Source organism: Dendrobates tinctorius, unplaced genomic scaffold, assembly GCF_039654945.1.
Source record: "Dendrobates tinctorius isolate UK_male_01 unplaced genomic scaffold, ASM3965494v1 ptg000083l, whole genome shotgun sequence".
Classification (NCBI taxonomy): Eukaryota; Metazoa; Chordata; class Amphibia; order Anura; family Dendrobatidae; genus Dendrobates; species Dendrobates tinctorius.
In genome coordinates this window covers 16475004-16494752 of record NW_027361751.1, presented here as the reverse complement: position 1 = coordinate 16494752, position 19749 = coordinate 16475004, and the positions used below count along the sequence as shown (strand labels likewise).

The 19749-nt window shown below is 42.3% G+C and overlaps 1 protein-coding gene and 1 long non-coding RNA gene across 3 annotated transcripts in view; one reads left to right on the top strand and one right to left on the bottom strand.

Moving 5' to 3' along the window:
- The window catches only part of ARSB (arylsulfatase B), a 208212-nt gene that overhangs the window by 59667 nt on the left and 128796 nt on the right, over positions 1-19749 (top strand). The gene's annotated exons all lie outside the window — the stretch shown is intronic.
- LOC141097137 (uncharacterized) lies at positions 1345-17934 on the bottom strand. The gene is made up of 3 exons (XR_012233858.1): positions 17838-17934; positions 15808-15934; positions 1345-2685 (listed from the first exon to the last, which is right to left on the bottom strand). It is a non-coding gene; the product is annotated as an uncharacterized lncRNA (long non-coding RNA).

The window sequence follows — 19749 nt, the reverse complement described above, 5'->3', positions numbered from 1 at the left end:
CACACACCGACTGGCGGGGCCGATCGGCCACCGACGGACAGCGGCAATCGGTCGCCGCCGTCATCATCTGCTCCCCCTCCCCTTCCTATTGCTCCCTCCCACCTTCCGATCCCCCCCGGGACCTCCGATGGTGCTCCTGGTGTCCCGCCGTGGCTCCCGGAGTCCGGATCATAGGCGCCGCCATCTTGCAAAATGGCGGGCGCATGCGCAGTGCGCCTGCCATTGTCCAAGATGGCGGCGCCCATGAATTTGCCGGTTGCCCGTTCATTTTTCATTTTGATCACTGTGATACACTCTCACAGTGATCAAAATGAAAAAAAAAGTAAATACACCCCCCTTTTACCACCCCCATAGCCAGGCGCAAATAATAAAATAAAAAAAGTTGTTTTTTTTTCCATTTAGGGTTCGAACTAGGGTTAGGGTTGGAATTAGGGTTACAGATAGGGATAGGGTTGAAATTAGGGTTAGGGTTGGAATTAGGGTTAGGGCTAGAATTAGGGTTAGGGCTGGAATTAGGGTTAGGGGTGGAATTAGGGTTAGGGGTGGGTTGGGATTAGGGTTAGGCTTCTAGTTAGGGTTAGAGTTGAGATTAGGGTTAGGAGTGTGTTGGCGTTAGGGTTGTGGTTAGGGTTATTATTAGGGGTGTGTTGGGGTTGGAGTTAGAATTGAGGGGTTTCCACTGTTTTGCACATCACGGGGTCTCTGAACGCGACATGGCGCCATGATTTATTCCAGCCAATTTTGCGTTCAAAATGTCAAACAGCACACTCTCCATTCCGAGCCCCGACGTGTGCCCAAACAGTGGTTTACCCCCACATATGGGTTATCAGCGTACTCAGGAAAAATAGCACAACAACTTTGGGAGTCTAATTTCTCCTGTTACCCTTGGGAAAATAAAAAATTGGGGGCTAAAAAAATGATTTTTGTGAAAAAAAAAAGATTTTTTTTGTTTTCACGGCTCTGAGTTATAAACTTCGGTGAAGCACTTGGGGGTTCAAAGTGCTCATCACACATCTAGATAAGTTCCTTGGGGGGTCTAGTTTCCAAAATGGGGTCACTTGTGGGGGGTTTCCACTGTTTAGGCACATCAGGGGCTCTGCAAACGTAACATGACGCCCGCAGACCATTCCATCAAGTCGGTATTTCAAAACGTCACTACTTCCCTTTCGAGCCCCGACGTGTGCCCAAACAGTGGTCCCCCCCCCCCCACATATAGGGTATCAGCGTACTCAGGACAAATTGGAAAACAACTTTTGGGGTCGAATTTATCCTGTTAACCTTGTGAAAATAAAAAATTGTGGGCTAAAAAATCATTTTTTGAGGGAAAAAAAAGATTTTTTATTTTCTCGGTTCTGCGTTATAAACTTCTGTGAAGCACTTGGGGGTTCAAAGTGCTCACCACACATCTAGATAAGTTCCTTGGGTGGTCTAGTTTCCAAAATGTGGTCACTTGTGGGGGGTTTCCACTGTTTAGGCACATCAGAGGCTCTGCAAACGTAACATGACGCCCGCAGACCATTCCATCAAGTCGGTATTTCAAAACGTCACTACTTCCCTTCCGAGCCCCGACGTGTTCCCAAACAGTGGTCCCTCCCCACATATAGGGTACCAGCGTACTCAGGACAAACTGGACAACAACTTTTGGGGTCCAATTTCTCCTGTTACTATTGTAAAAATAAAAAATAGCGGGCTAAAAAAATCATTTTTTGAGGAAAAGAAAATATTTTTATTTTCACAGCTCTGCGTTATACACTTCTGTAAAGCACCTGGGGGTTCAAAGTGCTCACTATGCATCTAGATAACTTCCTTAGGGGGTCTAGTTTCCAAAATGGGGTGATTTGTGGGGGCGCTCCAAAGTGTATGCAGACAGGGCCTCTCCAAACACGACATGGTGTCCGCTAACGATTGGAGCTAATTTTCCATTCAAAAAGTCATATGGCGCTCCTTTCCTTCTGAGCCCTGCCGTGTGCCCAAACAGTGGTTCCCCCCCACATATGGGGTGCCAGCGTACTCAGGACAAACTGAACAGCAACTTTAGGGGTCCAATTTATCCTGTTACCCTTGTGAAAATAAAAAATAGCGGGCTAAAAAAATCATTTTTGAGGAAAAAAAAATATTTTTTTATTTTCACTGCTCTGCGTCATAAACTTCTGTGAAGCACTTGGGGGTTCAAAGTGCTCACCACACATCTAGATAAGTTCATTGGGTGGTCTAGTTTCCAAAATGGGGTCACTTGTGGGGGAGCTCCAATGTTTAGGCGCACAGGGACTCTCCAAACGCGACATGGCAACCACTAAATATTCCAGCATATTTTCCATTCAAAAAGTCAAATGGCGCTCCTTCCCTTCTGAGCCCTGCCGTGCACCCAAACAGTGGTTTATGACCACATATGAGGTATCGGTGTACTCAGGAGAAATTGCCCAACAAATTTTAGGATCCATTTTATCCTGTTGCCCATGTGAAAATGAAAAAATTGATGATAAAAGAAAATTTTTGTTGGAAAAATTAAAATGTTCATTTTTTCCTTCCACATTGCTTTAGTTGCTGTGAAGCACTTGAAGGTTTAATAATCTTCTTGAATGAAGTTTTGAGTAGCTTGAGGGGTGCAGTTTTTGGATTGGTGTCACTTTTGGGTATTTTCTGCCATATAGACCCCTCAAAGTGACTTCAAATGTGAGGTGGTCCCTAAAAAAAAAAAAAAAAAATGGTTTTGTAAATTTTGTTGTAAAAATGAGAAATCGCTGGTCAACTTTTAACCCTTATAACTTCCCAACAAAAAAATTTTTGTTTCCAAAATTGTGCTGATGTAAAGTAGACATGTGGGAAATGTTATTTAGTAACTATTTTGTGTCATATAACTCTCTGGTTTAACGGTATAAAAATTCAAAATGTGAAAATTGCAAAATTTTCAAAATTTTTGCCAAATTTCCGTTTTTTTCACAAATAAATGCAAACATTATTGACCTAAGTTTACCACTAACATGAAGCCCAATATGTCACGAAAAAACAATCTCAGAATCGCTAGGATCCGTTGAAGCGTTCCTGAGTTATTACCTCATAAAGGGACACTGGTCAATATTGCCAAAAATGGCCTGGTCATTAAGGTCAAAATAGGCTGGGTCATGAAGGGGTTAAATGCCTGGATGATCCAGAGGTGGTTTGGGAGAAGGTCATGTGGTCCAATGAGACCAAAATAGAACTTTATGGTATCCACTCGCTGTGTTTGGAGGAAGAAGAATGATTAACCCCTTAACATCCAATGACGGGCTGCCCGTCATTGGACGTCTCCCCTGCTATGATGAGGGCTCTGGCGGTGAGCCCGCATCAAAGCCGGGACATGTCAGCTGTTTTGAACAGCTGACATGTGCCCGCAATAGGCGCAGGTGAAATCGCGATCCACTCGTGCCTATTAACTAGTTAAACGCCGCTGTCAAATGCTGACAGCAGCATTTAACAAGCGCTGTCGGCCGCGCAGCTGGAAATCGTGATCGTGGGTCAGCAATGCGTTGGCATAACAACCAGAGGTCTCCTGGAGACCTCTATAGTTGTTGATGCCGTATTGCTAGGAGTGCCGCCCAGTGGTCGGCGCTCATAGCAATGCAGTGATTCAGCTACATATAGGCGATCTGCTCATCAGCTACATGTAGCAGAGCTGATCGAGTTGTGGCAGCTATTAGCCTCCCATGGAGGCTATTGAAGCATGACAAAATAAAAAAATAAAAAAAAAAAGTTTAAATCGCCCCCTTTCGCCCCATTCAAAATAAAACAATTAAAAAAAAAAAATAAAACCTACACATATTCGGTATCGCTGCGTTCAGAATCGCCCGATCTAGCAATAAAAAAGAATTGACCGGATCACTAAACGGCGTAGTGGGAAAAAAAACTCAAAACGCCAGAATTACGTTTTTTTGGTCGCTGTGACATTGCATTAAAATGCAATAACGGGCGATCAAAAGAACGTATGTGCAAAATAGTGGTATAATTAAAAACTTCAGATCGGTGTTCAAAAAATAAGCCCTCACCCAACCCGAGATCATGAAAAATGAAGTCTCGGAAGATGCAATTTTTTTTTTTTTTTTTTTTTTTAACAAACTTTGGAATTTTTTTTCACCACTTAGATAAAAAAGAACCTAGACATGTTTGGTGTCTATGAACTCGTAATGTCCTGGAGAATCACAATGGCAGGTCAGTTTTAGCATTTAGTGAACCTAGCAAAAAAGCCAAACAAAAAACAAGTGTGGGATTGCACTTTTTTTGCAATTTCACCGCACTTGGAATTTTTTTCCTGTTTTGTAACATGGTAAAACCAATGGCGTTGTTCAAAAGTACAACTCATCCTTCAAAAAACAAGCCCTCACATGGCCATATTGACAGAAAAATAAAAAAGTTATGGCTCTGGGAAGATGGGGAGGGAAAAATGAAAATGCAAAACCAAAAATACCTCTGGTCGTTATGGGGTTAATATAACCCAAGAACACATTCCCAACCATGAAGCATAGTGGGGGAAGCCCTCATATTTTGTGGGTGCTTTTCTCCAAAGGGGACAGGATGACTGCACCTTATTAAAGGGAGGATGGATGGGGTCATGTATCACAAGATTTTGGCCAACAACCTCCTTCCCTCAGTAAGAGCATTTACGTTGGGTCGTGGCCGGATCTACCAGCATGACAATGACCTGAAGCACACAGCCAGGGCAACTAAGGAGTGTCTCCATAAGAAGCATTTCAAGGTCATGGAGTGGCCTAGCCAGTCTCCAGACCTGAGCCCAATAGAAAATCTTTGGAGGGAGCTGAAACTCAGTGTAGCCCAGCGACAGCCGCAAAAACTGAAAGATCTGGAGAAGATCTCTATGGAGGAGTTGGCCAAAATCCCTGCTGCAGTGTGTGCAAACTTGGTCAAGAACTACAGGAAACGTCTGACCTCTGTAATAGCAAACAAAGGTTTCTGTACCAAATATATAAAGTTCTCTCAGTGAGAGAAACAAAATACAGGAAAGATGTATATCTTTGTACCGTGTTAGCCAGTAGATAGAAAAATATTCAGGATTGAGAGTCCTCAGTAGTTGATACCTTTTAATGGCTAACTGAAAAGATGGTAACACATTGCAAGCTTTCGAGACTACTCAGGTCTCTTCATCAGGCTAGACTAATACAAAATCTGAAGTCGCATATTTATGCACAATACAGCCTAGAAAAAATGCAATAGATAAGACAAGTGACGTGAAGCAGAACTATCAATATGGGAGAGGGAGAAACATAAATATAAACATTGGACCAGTTCATAGATAAGGAGTCCGGATGTTTTATGGTCCTCTGATTGGGGTCTAGTTCTGTGTTGTGATGCCCCCACACGGTTTTAAAAGGAAATTCCTTAATTGATGTAAAAAGACAGAAAAATATTCAGGATTGAGAGTCCTCAGTAGTTGATACCTTTTAATGGCTAACTGAAAAGATGGTAATACATTGCAAGCTTTCGAGACTACTCAGGTCTCTTCATCAGGCTAGACTAATACAAAATCTGAAGTCACATATTTATGCACAATACAGCCTAGAAAAAATGCAATAGATAAGACAAGTGACGTGAAGCAGAACTATCAATATGGGAGAGGGAGAAACATAAATATAAACATTGGACCAGTTCATAGATAAGGAGTCTGGATGTTTTATGGTCCTCTGATTGGGGTCTAGTAAAAAGACATAAATCCATGCGACACATTCATTCCAGCACTGAGAGTGTCAAAGTTCGTCATAAATTTGTACTCCCAAACTCGTCTCTCTCTCTGAGAATTGAAGTTACCTTTCAATACCAGTAATTTCAGATTTTGTATTAGTCTAGCCTGATGAAGAGACCTGAGTAGTCTCGAAAGCTTGCAATGTGTTACCATCTTTTCAGTTAGCCATTAAAAGGTATCAACTACTGAGGACTCTCAATCCTGAATATTTTTCAGAAACAAAATAGGAATCTTGTGGTATGATACCTTTTAATGGCTAACAAAGAATAGTGAATGTTGTTACAAAGCAAGCTTTCGGGACTGCTTACGTCCCTTCATCAGGCTGATATGACAAAATATTTGAAGAAACCTTATTTATATACAGTTTAAAGCACAACATTTCAATAAACAAACAATGAGCTTGGAGAGAGAATCCTTGATTAGGTAAGATTAAGAATCTTAATTGAGGATTCTCTTTCCAAGCTCATTGTTTGTTTATTGAAATGTTGTGCTTTAAACTGTATATAAATAAGGTTTCTTCAAATATTTTGTCATATCAGCCTGATGAAGGGACATAAGCAGTCCCGATAGCTTGCTTTGTAACAACATTCACTACTATTTGTTAACCATTAAAAGTTATCATACCCACAAGATTCCTATTTTGTTTCTCTCACTGAGAGCACTTTATATATTTTTTTCTATTGGCTAACACGGTACCAAACCACTTTTTTCGTTGTACCAAATATTAAATTCTGTTGTATCAAATACTTACATAATTTGCATTTTATTGCATGAAATAAGTCATACAATGTAAATTTTTTTTTTTTTTTTTTTTTTAAGATTCTGTCTCACAGGTGAAGTGTACCTACAATAAAAATTAGATCTCTCCATTGTTTGTAGGTGGGAAAACAAAATCGGCAGTGAAACAAATTTTGTACTTCTTTTCCCCACTTTGTGTATCTATCTCGTGTATAGTCACCATAGTAATGTCCTATGAGTACTGTCCTCATATATTCCTGGCATCCCAACTTGTTTTGCAACTTTGCAGGTGGAGCTTCATTTTGTGACCCTCATTGTTTCCAGTATATTGGGACATTCCTTAACTAGTTTTGTATTAGGCCTCATGAATATGTATCACAGTTGTCGTATGGATCTCTAGTACTGTAATTGATCATGTATATATGGCGATGGAACGGTACTGTATCTTTGCATTCCTCTGAAGATATACATGTGCTGGCCAGTGTTTTTTTTGTTGTTTTCTAGTGGTTTAATAGAACAGAGATGAACACTGAGTGCGCATGATTGTAATGCAGAATTCTCATTTTGTCATGTGTCCTCAAACAAGTCTATTACTTGTGGCTTTGTCATGTCCATGGGCCCTTTAGGGGCTATCTCATCTGAGAGTAGCATGATGTAGAGACAGACCCTGATTCCAGTAATGTATCACTTAGGTTACTGGGTGCAGTTTTTGGGACACAATCGGAGTTCTTAGATGTTGCTGCGCCAGCGCCTTGCATGCCTTTTTCAGCGCCGCCCTACTCGCTGCATTCACCACTTTGCTTTCCCAGCGTCAGACCATCTTCCTTTGCTGTCTTGTGCTCACTGCCAGCTCTGCTCCTAGACAGTCTCCACCAGGCTGTAGGGAGGCGTTCTCATAACCAGCAGAAATTTAGCTCTGACGTGTCCTGCAGGGTTTTCCTTCCCCAGCCTATCCTATCCTTAGGCGGCAGTGACTTTATTAGGTAGCTCCTCCCACTCTTCCTTGCCCGATCGTGGGTTCCCAGTTACTTGGATCTTGTGAGGGCATGTTTCTGTCTCCCCTGCTATTGACCTAGCTCGTTTACCTTTTATCCTGACCTCAGCTATGTATACTGAACCTGTGCTGCCTGTCCTGACCTTGGATTATCTGTCCACAGTTTTGCTGCTGTCCTCTTGTACTTTGCACCCATGTGTCTTACCCTCCTGTCAGCTGCTGCAGACCCAGAGACTGCCCTGGAGTGGTACCTGTGGTCTGCTGGATGCCCAGCCTATCCTCACTATCAGAGGCTCTAGTGAAGACACTTAGCCAGTCCCCACCAGGGTAAGCCCACCCCTGAGCTCAGTGGATCAACACCCCCCCCCCAGCTTTACTGATGTAGCAGAGCTCAGAAAGCTGACCCTGCCCACACCACAGCTTTCTATCTTCATTGTCTATTGACAGGAAGCTGCTTATCAGAGGAGGGGTGGAGTCAGACACCTGCTCACATGAGCACCAGTCTTGGCAGTGCAGTTATAATGTCCTAGTGATAAAACCTTCATTCTATGGAAAAACAAGCGTAAAGCCTAATAAATGACACGTTTCTGAAATCAGTGTCTCAGGCTGGCCTCCGATTACATAGCAAACACCCGCTGACAGATTCCCTTTTAAAGGGACATACTGATCATAAAGGGCTTATCTGGTGCCTTCCAGAGACCCTCACTTCTGGTTTGGACCGATCTGCAGATATCATACACTTGTCCTATTCTTTCTTTTTTTTTTGATCAGGTAATTTTTATTGAACATTTCCAAAATCCAGAAGACATGTAATCAAACACAGGATAATTCCTGAACAGCATATTACATAAACAGTCTAGAAACCCATAAAGTTCCCCATAGTCCCACCCCCACACAACAGAAGCTTCTCTCTCTCCTGGTGTATTTAGTTTCCTCACGGCAACAATTCTCCATTGCAGATGATCAAATTTCTAATCGGGTCCATAACACCTGTAATGTCCGTTCCAAATCCGGGACTGTTAGCGTAACCTCAAGAGCCACCTCTGCAGTAACATTCACCATAGTGTAATGCTGCTCTAAGGATCTCATTACACTTGTCCTATTCTAATGAACAGGACTCTTGTGATGTCTGCCCATTTGGCTAGTGGTTGTAGTGTAGTCATTTTCGATGTGGAAGTGACTGTCTGTGTGGACTGCCCCCTGAGGAAGCCCACGTGAAACGCGCGTTGGGGCTGCTGTGTGTGACCACCTGCAGGGATTTATTGGGGTAAGACACTTTTTTTGGACCTTTTTATTCCGTGTTTTTGCACCTAGATGGAGATATATATATATATATATATATATATATATATATATATATATATATATATAAAATCTCTCTATCAAAGTGGCATATGTTTTATATTCTATACAGTAATTATAATGAGAGATATATTTATCTCTACTTTTGGTCTAATGCGATTTGTATATTGATATAGCAATTTTTATTGCAATTATGTCTGTAATATAATGTTTTAATTGATCTTACTAGCCCCGGTCCTTATTATATTGTGAGTGTGTCGTATTCATTGTCCTATGTCCTTCATTTTGTTACATTATTCACACAATTCTTTTAAAATTTGTAAAATTGATATTTAATAAATTTATATGGTTTCTAAGGTGTCTTGTACTCCTTTTGGTTCTTTTGTATACAATACTTTGAAGAGGATCTTGCAGGAAACCTCCCCTGTCTAGGGACTGTCCAAGCAAAAGGCTGCAAAAAATGTTTCAGGGAAAAAAAAAAACTCTTCAAAAAGGAATAGAAAAACTAAATAAAGGAGACTTTCCTGAAGTAGTTTACGCTTGAATAACTCGTTTTTGAACTCCTCAAAAAAACTGTGCACATAGCCTTAGGCCGGCTGCTGACGTGCAAAATCGTCTGAATTTCATCCAGAAAACTCAGACAATTTTCATTCTTGTGTCCATGTGTGAACCATTTTCATACATCTACATAAAAAAAATGTACAAGATGAAGTACACTTTCCTAGACTAATAATGGAAATGTATTCCACTATCTGATTATTGATTATTTTTTCTGCGCCCACGGAATTTTTTTTTTTTCCCCTGGACACGCTGATTGAGAGAATAATCGTTCATATGAACAGCCCTATTGAATAACATGGGTCAGAGTCAGGGCCGGACTGGCCATCTGGCAATTCTGGCAAATGCCAGATGTGCCTGTCTGGTCGTGAGCCGCCTTGTCTGCTACGTTAACAGAATCAGTGTTCTCAAGACACCCATACGTTAAGAATTGTGAAGGAGCACAAAGTCGCTGACTCCATCACTTACCCCAGCAGGCCATGGGAATCATTAGAAATATTGGTCTTGTATCTGTTGATTGGGGGACGGGGACAGCCATGGGCCTGTGTGATTTCAAATACCAGGGCTGAATTTCAATCCCAGTCCGTACTTGGTTAGAGTGCTGTCCGGGTGCTATCCAATCAGAAATCGGACAGCTCTCATCCGATTTATACGCTAAACTGCATGAACTCTTAAAATTATGTGACACCCGCGAAAGTTAATTAGTTTAATAAGAAGGACTGTGTAGACCTAATTATAACAGATTCAGAGAAAAATAGAGAAAATAGAGTGGATTTCCCTATTGGGAGAATCTGAACAGGATTTGACCAGAATGGTCGATTTTAGTGTTGTTGTTTTTTTTTTTTAACTATTGACTCCACACCTATTATTTTTTTTTTTTTTCACTCATTCCACAGAATAGTGTGTTATTTATATGTAGTTGACACACAGCACATTTCCTGACAGTGGATTGGTATGGTGCCTTGATGATGTGCCAGGGCACGGATCACCTGCGTGCCATCTGCGACTTGCTGAGCAGAAGTAGTATTGTGACACGCATCGGGGGCGGAAAGTATTGAGTCAGTAACGCAGCATGCCCCGCTCTAATGTGCTGGTAACGATGATAAGGCAGGTGTTCTCCACGTCCACATGCTGAGCACACAGAGCCGGAGCGTTCTCTGGAGCTCCGCAGGTAGCCTGAGAAAATGCAGCTCTGCAGTGTTCACTGTGATGGCAAATGAGTTTTGATTCAGCCACATATGCAAGAGGTGATGGCGATGATACAAGGGACTATTGATGTGGCAGGTTGCAGGGAGGTCATGACTCAATGTGGATACAAATGGGGTCAGTTTATTTGCAGGATCTAGGTTGGAAATTTTATTTTTTTTATCTTTATACTGAATAAACTGATACTTTTTATTTTTTATTTTTATGACAAACAATAATCATGAAGCCGTGCTAACCAAAACGAGAGATGCTGACTTCCCAGTATGGTTCCTTGATGTGCCATGCCTGTAAAGGGTTAAAGTTTAATTTCTACCAACTACACCTCCTCCCAAATGGAAAAAAATAAGCACCAATTCAGTAAGGAATCACTGATCACTCCTCGTCAAAAATTCTATTCGACCATCTCTTAGTTATTAATTTCTATGATCTGTCACTCAAGTTTTCCAGATTCCTGAATGACAGCTGTCTGATCTTGTAGTAAAGTGTCCATATCCCAATACAGTAGTATAAATAAGCAGATTTGTTATTCATTCTTCTGAGACCAGTAGAAGCGCCACTGCAGCGCAAAACAGCTGTCGTCATCTCCACTCCTGCTCCCATCCTCCCTATGCCGATGTTTTAAAGAAATAGAATAAAGAAGATTTTAACCGGTGAGTGCCATCTTTATTTCTTTTTTGTTGAAATTCTTCTGTTATTGCCTGAGCTTTTTCAGTGCTTCTTTTTCTTTTTCCCCTGTACATAGGACCTGATTCATTAAAGGGGTTGTCCACTACTCGGGCAACACCTTCTGAATCCCTGCGTTTATCCCCCAGTCAAATAATAGCACCTATACTCTTCTCCACTACCGGCGACGTTCAAGCAGTTTTGGCATTGGCTTTCCCGGGGATTGCGTGACATTATGTCCTGCAATCCCTGCTTCCAGTAAGAGCTGGCTTTATCCTCCTATGGACATCCAGAGGAAGTGAGAGAGCAGCGCTGAAAGGAGACTGAAGTCAGTACCGATTGGTAGCAGGGATCCCCGGGAGAGACAATACCGACAGTGCTATAACAGTGCTATCACCGAAGGAGAGTATAGAAGGGGTTATCTGAATAGCGAACAAACCCTTTAAGTTTGGAGTTGTACGTGCCAGTGTTAATGAAAGCAGCGCTGGAGTTAGCTATACCAAAGTCATTAGGAGACGCACGCCTCTTGAGGAATTAGATGCATCTGACAATTACCGTATGCCCCTACCAGATATATTGCTCAAGTTATGGTGCTAAAGAGGCTTTTGATGAATTTCCAGGTGGGCTTAGCCATGCCCCGTCCTACCCTAGCCCAGCAAAGTTTAGCAAAACTACTTGAGATTAGTGTAAAAATGGCAAAAGTCAAACTTTTTGTTTGTAGCTTTGAGTTGCGTAAATATTTTGTGGCATTCCACAGTGTCCTTTATTGCAGACCATGTGGCTAGGAGTATGTACAGTAGTATTGCGCTATACCTATGCAGCCATAGATCATTTTTTAAAGACTTTACATTGGCGAGTTTGAGCATATTTTGTTTTTGTTGTATTTAACTCTCTTGTTGATACCAAAATAGAGTGGGTGCAATCCCAGTCCATCAGCTACGTCAGTAATCTGTGGCTGTTGGACGGGAATGGGAAGGCCGCCTGTTAACTGGCAGCATCCGCAGCTCTTCTTTTGATTAGCCAGCCTGACGAGTTGTCCCATATGATATGCATCATACCACGATGATGATGCCAGGCCAGCTAATGAAAAGAAGAGCCACGGATGCTGTCAGTTAAGACGCAGTTCTCCAGCTTCTGTCCAGCAGTCACAGACCACTATTGTGGACAACAGTATGGGATGTGCTAATCGATTTGCACCAACTTTACAAAATGTCAATTTATCCAGAGGCCACAGAGATCTCAGTCTGCTCTCGTGATCTACATATCTCACACTGGTAATGCCGCCTTTCATTTACAATAATCTCTGGAGGCAGATTCTCAGGAAGATCTATGTTCAGCCCATAGATCCTAACAGCTCATTTACATATAAAAAATGTGGATTTCTCTAGAATAAGTCATCGGTTATAGATATCAAGGTATCATGTTATTCAGATTCCAATAACCTACATGTCCATATAGATGGCTTAAGAGGGTTGATCCCTTTTAAGGTAATCAAAAACAATAACTTTGTTCTGCTATTATTACCAAATGAAAAACACAAGCAGGAACTACGTTATTGCAAATTTTTATAAATGTACTAGAAAAAGTAGTTTCCAAATAAGAAAAGTATTAAACTAGAAGTGGTCTCATTTCCCACTGCCAAACTACAAAATAAACTTTATAACAGAGGAATCCTATAAATATTTAGTGACCTGAAAAATAAATAAAATGAGGTAAATTATTACGATAGAAAATGTTGACCTCTTGATATAAAATACATACATGGTCTGCATTTTGTCAATGTCAGATTCAGATTTTATTGCTGTGAAAGGGACTCCACCTCCAGAGTAATCTGGAAGAGGTATGGTTCCCATGTGGATGGAGACGCCGGTCTTGGACAAGAATACTTAAACTTATACAATCTGTAAACATTTTTTCCTGCTTTCCAGTAGGACTCCACCCTGCTTGTATGGGGTTTGTCTCTGGTTGACTTTTTTTTGGATCTGATCATCTCAGGCAAAGCTCCATTCTAAGGAAATAACTTTTTAATTACATCACTTAAAACTAATAAAGTCCCCATAAATCTAATGTCCTAATAAAAGAACAAAAATAGATTTAAGGTGGCTGTCCAAGGTTTAAAAAAAAATGTAAAAATAACTCACTTTTTGAACCAACTGCTGCAGTGGTCTCCTCTGATGCTGCAGTGATGACATCACATACATAACTGATATGACCGCTCCAGCCAATCACTGTCCTCAGCTGGTTTGTCCATTTAAATGCATCCACTTGAGTTATTAGAAAGTAAGTCCCATAAGAGACCATAATGGTCTGTGGACGCTGCACGGATGCGGGAGTGCCACCCTCTAGCCACCAGCATCAACAGCTATTTTTTGTGTTGTGGTCTCCCCTCTGCTTCCTCGGGAGGCACGAGAAACCTCTCAACAGCCTTTTAGGGAGTTAGGTTTGAGTTGGTGTTTTTAGTCGTGGGGCTAGGAATTGACTAGTTTGTACAGAGCAGTTGGGTGTAGGTACAGCTTCTCTCTATAGGATGTCCTTCTTACTCCCTGTATCTATGTGTTAGTGTGGTACATGCATAACACATGCACATCCACCATAAACATAGCTGAACATGCATGTGAAGGTTTTGTATATATAAATACACCTCTGGAAAAACTTGAAACCACCACACCAAAACCCTATCATGGGCAGCCCGTTCTCCAGACCTGAACCCCATTGAGAACCTCTGGAATGTAATCAAGAGGATGATGGATAGTCACAAGCCATCAAACAAAGAAAAACTGCTTACATTTTTGCACCAGAAGCAGTGTGAAAAACTGGTGGAAAGCATGCCAAGACGCATGAAAGCTGTGATTAAAAATCGTGGTTATTCCTCAAAATATTGATTTCTAAACTCTTCCTGAGTTAAAACATTAGTATTCTTGTTTCTAAATGATTATGAACTTTTCTTTGCGTTTGAGGTCTGAAAGCACTGGGTTTTGTTTTTTTAATTTTGACCATTTTTCTTTGTCAGAAAAAAATACAAAATTCAGTGCTTGGAAATTCGGAGACATGTTGTCAGAAGTTTAAAGAATAAAAGAGCAATTTACATTTTACTCAAATATACTTATAAAGAGAAAAATCAGACAAGCTGAAAATTTGAAAGTGGTCTCTTAAACAAAGGATTGGGCATATTAAAGGACAATATGCCCAATTTTTCTTTCACCCATTATGTGCCATTAGGGAATAGTCAACAGCCACCAAATACATAGAAATATAGTGCTTTATTTCTGCCAAATGCTGTGTTCTATATGAGACAACTCTGGTGACTGCTTATCTCTGGAGGACAAAAGGATCGGCAGTCCAAAATTGGACATGCCCGAATCCTGATGCTGTTGGGTGCTCCTCTAGTTGTCAATATCAATATTGGCTGGTTCAGCCTACATTTAGTATATTGTGTATGGGGGGCTTAACAGTCAATGGCTGTTTACTGTTGTGTCCTGCTGTTGCTTTTTCTGCGCAGAGTCGTACCCAGCCAGGTTGCACATGCGTAGCTTTCATGCCTTGTCTGTTGTCTCTTAGCTCTTTTTGTATTTTCATTACGACATGGTAATTACAGGATGGTTCTCCCTGTTCTCGTTTATTTTGCTTGTTTGACTGTCATGTCTCCATATGTTTTACTCTTTTTTTTTTTTTTTTTTTACTCCTGATTCAACCATGTACTTTACAGTCATAAATTGTCCATCTTACCATATATAATATACTGCACATCTGTGAAATTCCTTCTAATGTGAGGGTCTGTCTATTCCTGCAACTCTACGGAAAACGAATGATGACTACAGCTTGGACCACTTACTGTCTGTTACACAGCTCTCCACATCTGATCTAAAGATTTTGAGTTCTTACTTCTTTGTAGCAAATTGTTTTTCATTTATATCATTGTAATGTTGCATTTTTTTTTTTATTTCAAATGGTTTCCATTCATTATACCAGAAAACATGAATATGTCACAAATTGGTTGAATAGAAGAGATAAGGCCGCCATACACATAAGTCATCCTAAACTGCCGATTTAATGGTCCTGAACTTACCCTCTAATATATATGGGGCCTCACACCTCTTCCCCGACTAATGAAGTCAGGGGAGAGAAGGATCAGGCTCTTGGAATTTTGACAGGGAGATAAGCCTGGCCTGGCAGCGGCTCTCATAGAAAAGACCGGAGCGTCTTAGACAATTGTTCTTGCTTATGGGGCAGTTGGGAGGTAGAGTTTTCGGGGAAATTATCATTTGACCAAGAAATGTTCACCGTATATGGTGGCTTTAGACTTTTTTAAATTTGTAATACATTCTCTCTTTCTGGATGCTATGCTCACACCTAGATAGCTTGGTCCATACTAGACTGTATGAATGTCTTAGCTTCCTTACCGATGAATATTCAAGTAAAGGTCCATTTCCTCTTGCCTCTTCCAATAAATGACCGCCAATTAACTACTCTTTTTGCATGATTGACACTCCTTTAATAACCTGTTTACACAGGCCGCTACTAATGATCGATCTGTAATAGTAAGTTCAGTGCGCCATTGTTTTCGGCAGTACAGGTCATACAATAATATTTGGGGTAAACCAAAAGATCATTTCACCTGACGATTGAGCGATCTGCTCGTTTTCTCATGTGATCTGCAGCCTGTTTGCGTGAAATGAGGGTTCCTAGGATGCTGTTCCTCCGGGATGGTATACATATTTTGTGGCATCGAATAGCATTGTAGACTAGAGTATTAAATAGAAAAGTTTACTGTAAAAAAAATAATTATATGGGTTTTTTTATGTACAGTATATGTTATACAAAACTTTACAATGTAAGATAAACTGGACTTTAGATTTGGACCCTGGAGTCACTGAGCCAGGGCTGAATTATACAATTGGCATCTACTGGGCTTGAGCGTCACCCACCGTTCCATCAGACCATCTGAGATGAGTCTCTTGAGGTCAGTTTATGGACAATAAAAAAGGACTCTTTCCAGTTTTTCCAATATTGAGTAGAGGAAGCAGATTACATTTGTGGGATGAGCTGTGACTGATTTTTCTCCAAACTTATTTTTGGTTTTCTCATCCTTCATCTTAAGCACTCACCCATAATCTAAACCGAGCTCCGCCATAGATGACACATGAGCACATGATCAGGCCGTTGTGTATGAATCCTCACACTTGGTTCTCCATTCTTATCCATAAATAGATCAGAATGATTGCTACATGGCTGTCATGACGGTTGGCTGGAAATCTTTTATTTTCCATGAGACAATAATCATGTGATGGGATCTGGGAAGTCATCTGTGCAACGTTCTTCTCTATTTTTAAATGTTATGATTCCTGTCCTGACCTTTCACATTATCTGAAGATTTATTCAGGTTGATATGCCAACAATATAATTCACTTTTATTTGTCTACATCTCTGTGGAGACTTCTTCAGTGTAATGTTAGAAGAAGATCAGGACCGAGGAAACAAACCAGAAACGAGCCTGAATGGGCACTGATGTTTCCTTAGGATCAGGCTTATGTGTCGTTCAATGGAATCACTAACAAAAGAAATAATTAGGTTGTTTACCCAAAATGCAGTTTTCAGCCCTGAAAAATCTGAAAGACTCCCTTCTATATTACTTGCTGTCAAGCGTAATCTGTCTAGTAGTAGGGTCACCTCAAGCCAGATTACAGAAAGTGGGGACCAGCCTTTGTCTCTCTGCTCCTGCTCTCCTGTCTGTCAACTTCGTACAAGTATAACGGAGAGGTACTCGTTCAGTTCAGGGCGTGCAAATCATTTTAAAATACTGGGAAGTGAGGGGGAAAACACCTAAGGCTATGTACCCCCAGTAGCGTTTTTAAACGCTCAGGAAACGGGTCTCCTTCCCAGAAAACGCGCATTTTTTTCCGCCGTGAATTTTGCGCATTTTTTCCGCGCGTCTTTTGGACTATTGGAAATAGCCAAAAACGTGGACATAAGCGGAATTAATGAACATGCTGCGTTTTTTACCGCTAAGCGTTTCCTTAGCGGTAGAAAACGCATCCATAGGCACAAAAAGGGCAAAATGCATTAAAATGAATGGGATGCTTCTTTTAAGCGTTTCCTTAGCGGTAGAAAACGTATCCATAGGCACAAAAAGGGCAAAATGCATTAAAATGAATGCGATGCTTCCTTTAAGCATTTTTTATGCGGTTTGACCCCGAAAAACGCATCAAAAACACTTAAAAAACCGCAACGTGGGCACACAGCCTTAGTGCTGGCAGAAAACTGATTAAAGAGCAACTGCTCATTCAAATAGTGTGGATGGCAAGTTACAGAGACAGTTCCTAGACATAGTCGACAATTATGTGCAGCAAAAGCCATTTTTTACTTGTGGGAGATAAGGGACTATGCTTTAACTCTGGTTTTGAGTAAAATGACAGGGCTAAACATTTTGAATAGAGATCATTGATGTAAACAGTATTTGCCTTACTTTATGCATACAGACATTTAAACGATGGCTAATGCTTTGTGCGGTACCTTTTTTGCCAGCTTCACCTCCGCCCCAGATTTATATAGTATGGCCAAGGAATGCTTTTGTACATCTGCCCAAATAACTGTAACAACCTTGCTGGCGTCACTGCATGGCCTCCCATCCCCCGCACACCAACTTACTTTCTGCTTCAAGCCATGCTGTGAAATCTGTCTGTTGCCAGCCCTGAGCTCCATGTGCTATGCCTCTTCTTCTTCTGCTTGCTCTCCATGTTTCCTGACTGTGTGTATAGGAGGGCGGCGCCTGAACTCTCTGGTTCTTATGCAGTCTGGGTGTACCTGTTTAATCTGTCCCTGACCAATCACCTGGAGCCCTTGACTATTTAGTTTCACCGCTCCCACTGAAACATTGCCTGTGCAATGTCTAAACTCAGTTAGCTCCTTGCTGCTGAACTAGCCAGGCCCTGTTCTGTGTATCTCCTTCTCTGTAGGAATACTCTGTCTCGCTTCGTCCCTTGTCCGCCTGCCAGGAGGCAGAATATCCTGGCCCTTGAGTCTTGTTCCCTGTACCTTGTCCGTGCTCTGTCTCAGAATATCCTGGTCCTTGTGTCTTTGCCCCTGTGTCTCTGTCTGAACTCAGTCTTACCTCTGTCTGTCAGTCTCCTTGTTTGTGGTTCCTTCTCTGCCGTGTCTTTCCTTGTGTCCTCCCTGTGTGTGCATCTGCACCCTCGCAGCTTTATCTGTGTTCCGCACTCCTGCGGCTCTGCCTGCTCCGCACTCCTGCGGCTCTGCCTGCTCCGCACTCCTGCGGCTCTGCCTGCTCCGCACTCCTGCGGCTCTGCCTGCTCCGCACTCCTGCGGCTCTGCCTGCTCCGCACTCCTGCGGCTCTGCCTGCCTACATCTCCTGTGTGAACAGGTCCAAACCTGTTCTCTCATATACCACTCCTTCCTGCCTATATCCATACCTGCATCTCCTGTGTGAACAGGTCCAAACCTGTTCTCTCATATACCACACCTTCCTGCCTATATCCATACCTGCATCTCCTGTGTGAACAGGTCCAAACCTGTTCTCTCATATACCACACCTTCCTGACTATATCCATACCTGCATCTCCTGTGTGAACAGGTCCAAACCTGTTCTCTCATATACCACTCCTGCTTGCCCTGTGTCTCCAAGCCGTGTCCGCTTGTCCAGTGTCTCCAAGCCGTGTCCAGTGTCTCCAAGCCGTGTCCACTTGTCCAGTGTCTCCAAGCCGTGTCCAGTGTCTCCAAGCCGTGTCCACTTGCCCAGTGTCTCCAAGCCGTGCCTGCTTGCCCAGTGTCTCAGCCTGCTTGTCACTCGCACCTGTCCAGGTGTCCTGTTCCCGAGTGGGATCAGCAGCCACAGCCAGACACCACCCTGGAGTGGCACCCGGCAGCTACCTGCCGCACAAGCCTGACCTCACCATCAGAGGCTCCAGTGAAGACCAAGGTAGCTGTCGCAGTCACGCCCCTTCCAGGGTAGTCTGGTCTGTGGCACAGTGGGGCCACAACCCCCGGCTCGCGCCATTCAGCCAAGGCGCGAGCGTGACAATAACAATATGTCAGTGCAAATGGAGCGCCCCCTAGGGCCGTGGGGTACTCTATACTGGGCCATTGTCTTAAAGGGATGTGTCACGGCAGCAGTGACCCGGTCCATGGCCCTGAGTGTCCATGTAAACTAAGAAGTGATGAAGAAATAAAGTCTATGTGTAGATAAGTTCGTGACGCCACCTGCGGTTTCTGGTCAGAGATGAGCAGCGCTGGAGTGCAGATCCTCTGGGACTGATGGTGTGATCCAGCAGAGTTGGAATAGCTCTCCACAGGCAGAGCTTTTGTCCCAGGGCAGTGGTGATAGCAAAGATGTAGTATTTGGTAGTGATAGATGTAGCAGTGCTGAGTAGGTTTTGCAGAAAGAATTCAGAGGACACAGCTGGGTGCAGTTCCAAAGCTTTACTCACAGTTCTTGTGTGCACGAATACCCGCTTGGCGCTGCGTCCTCCTGGTGAGGAGGTCCAGCAAACTTCCAGGCAGATGGAGAACACCTTTTCAGAACTCCCTTCAGTGTGTTCCTTT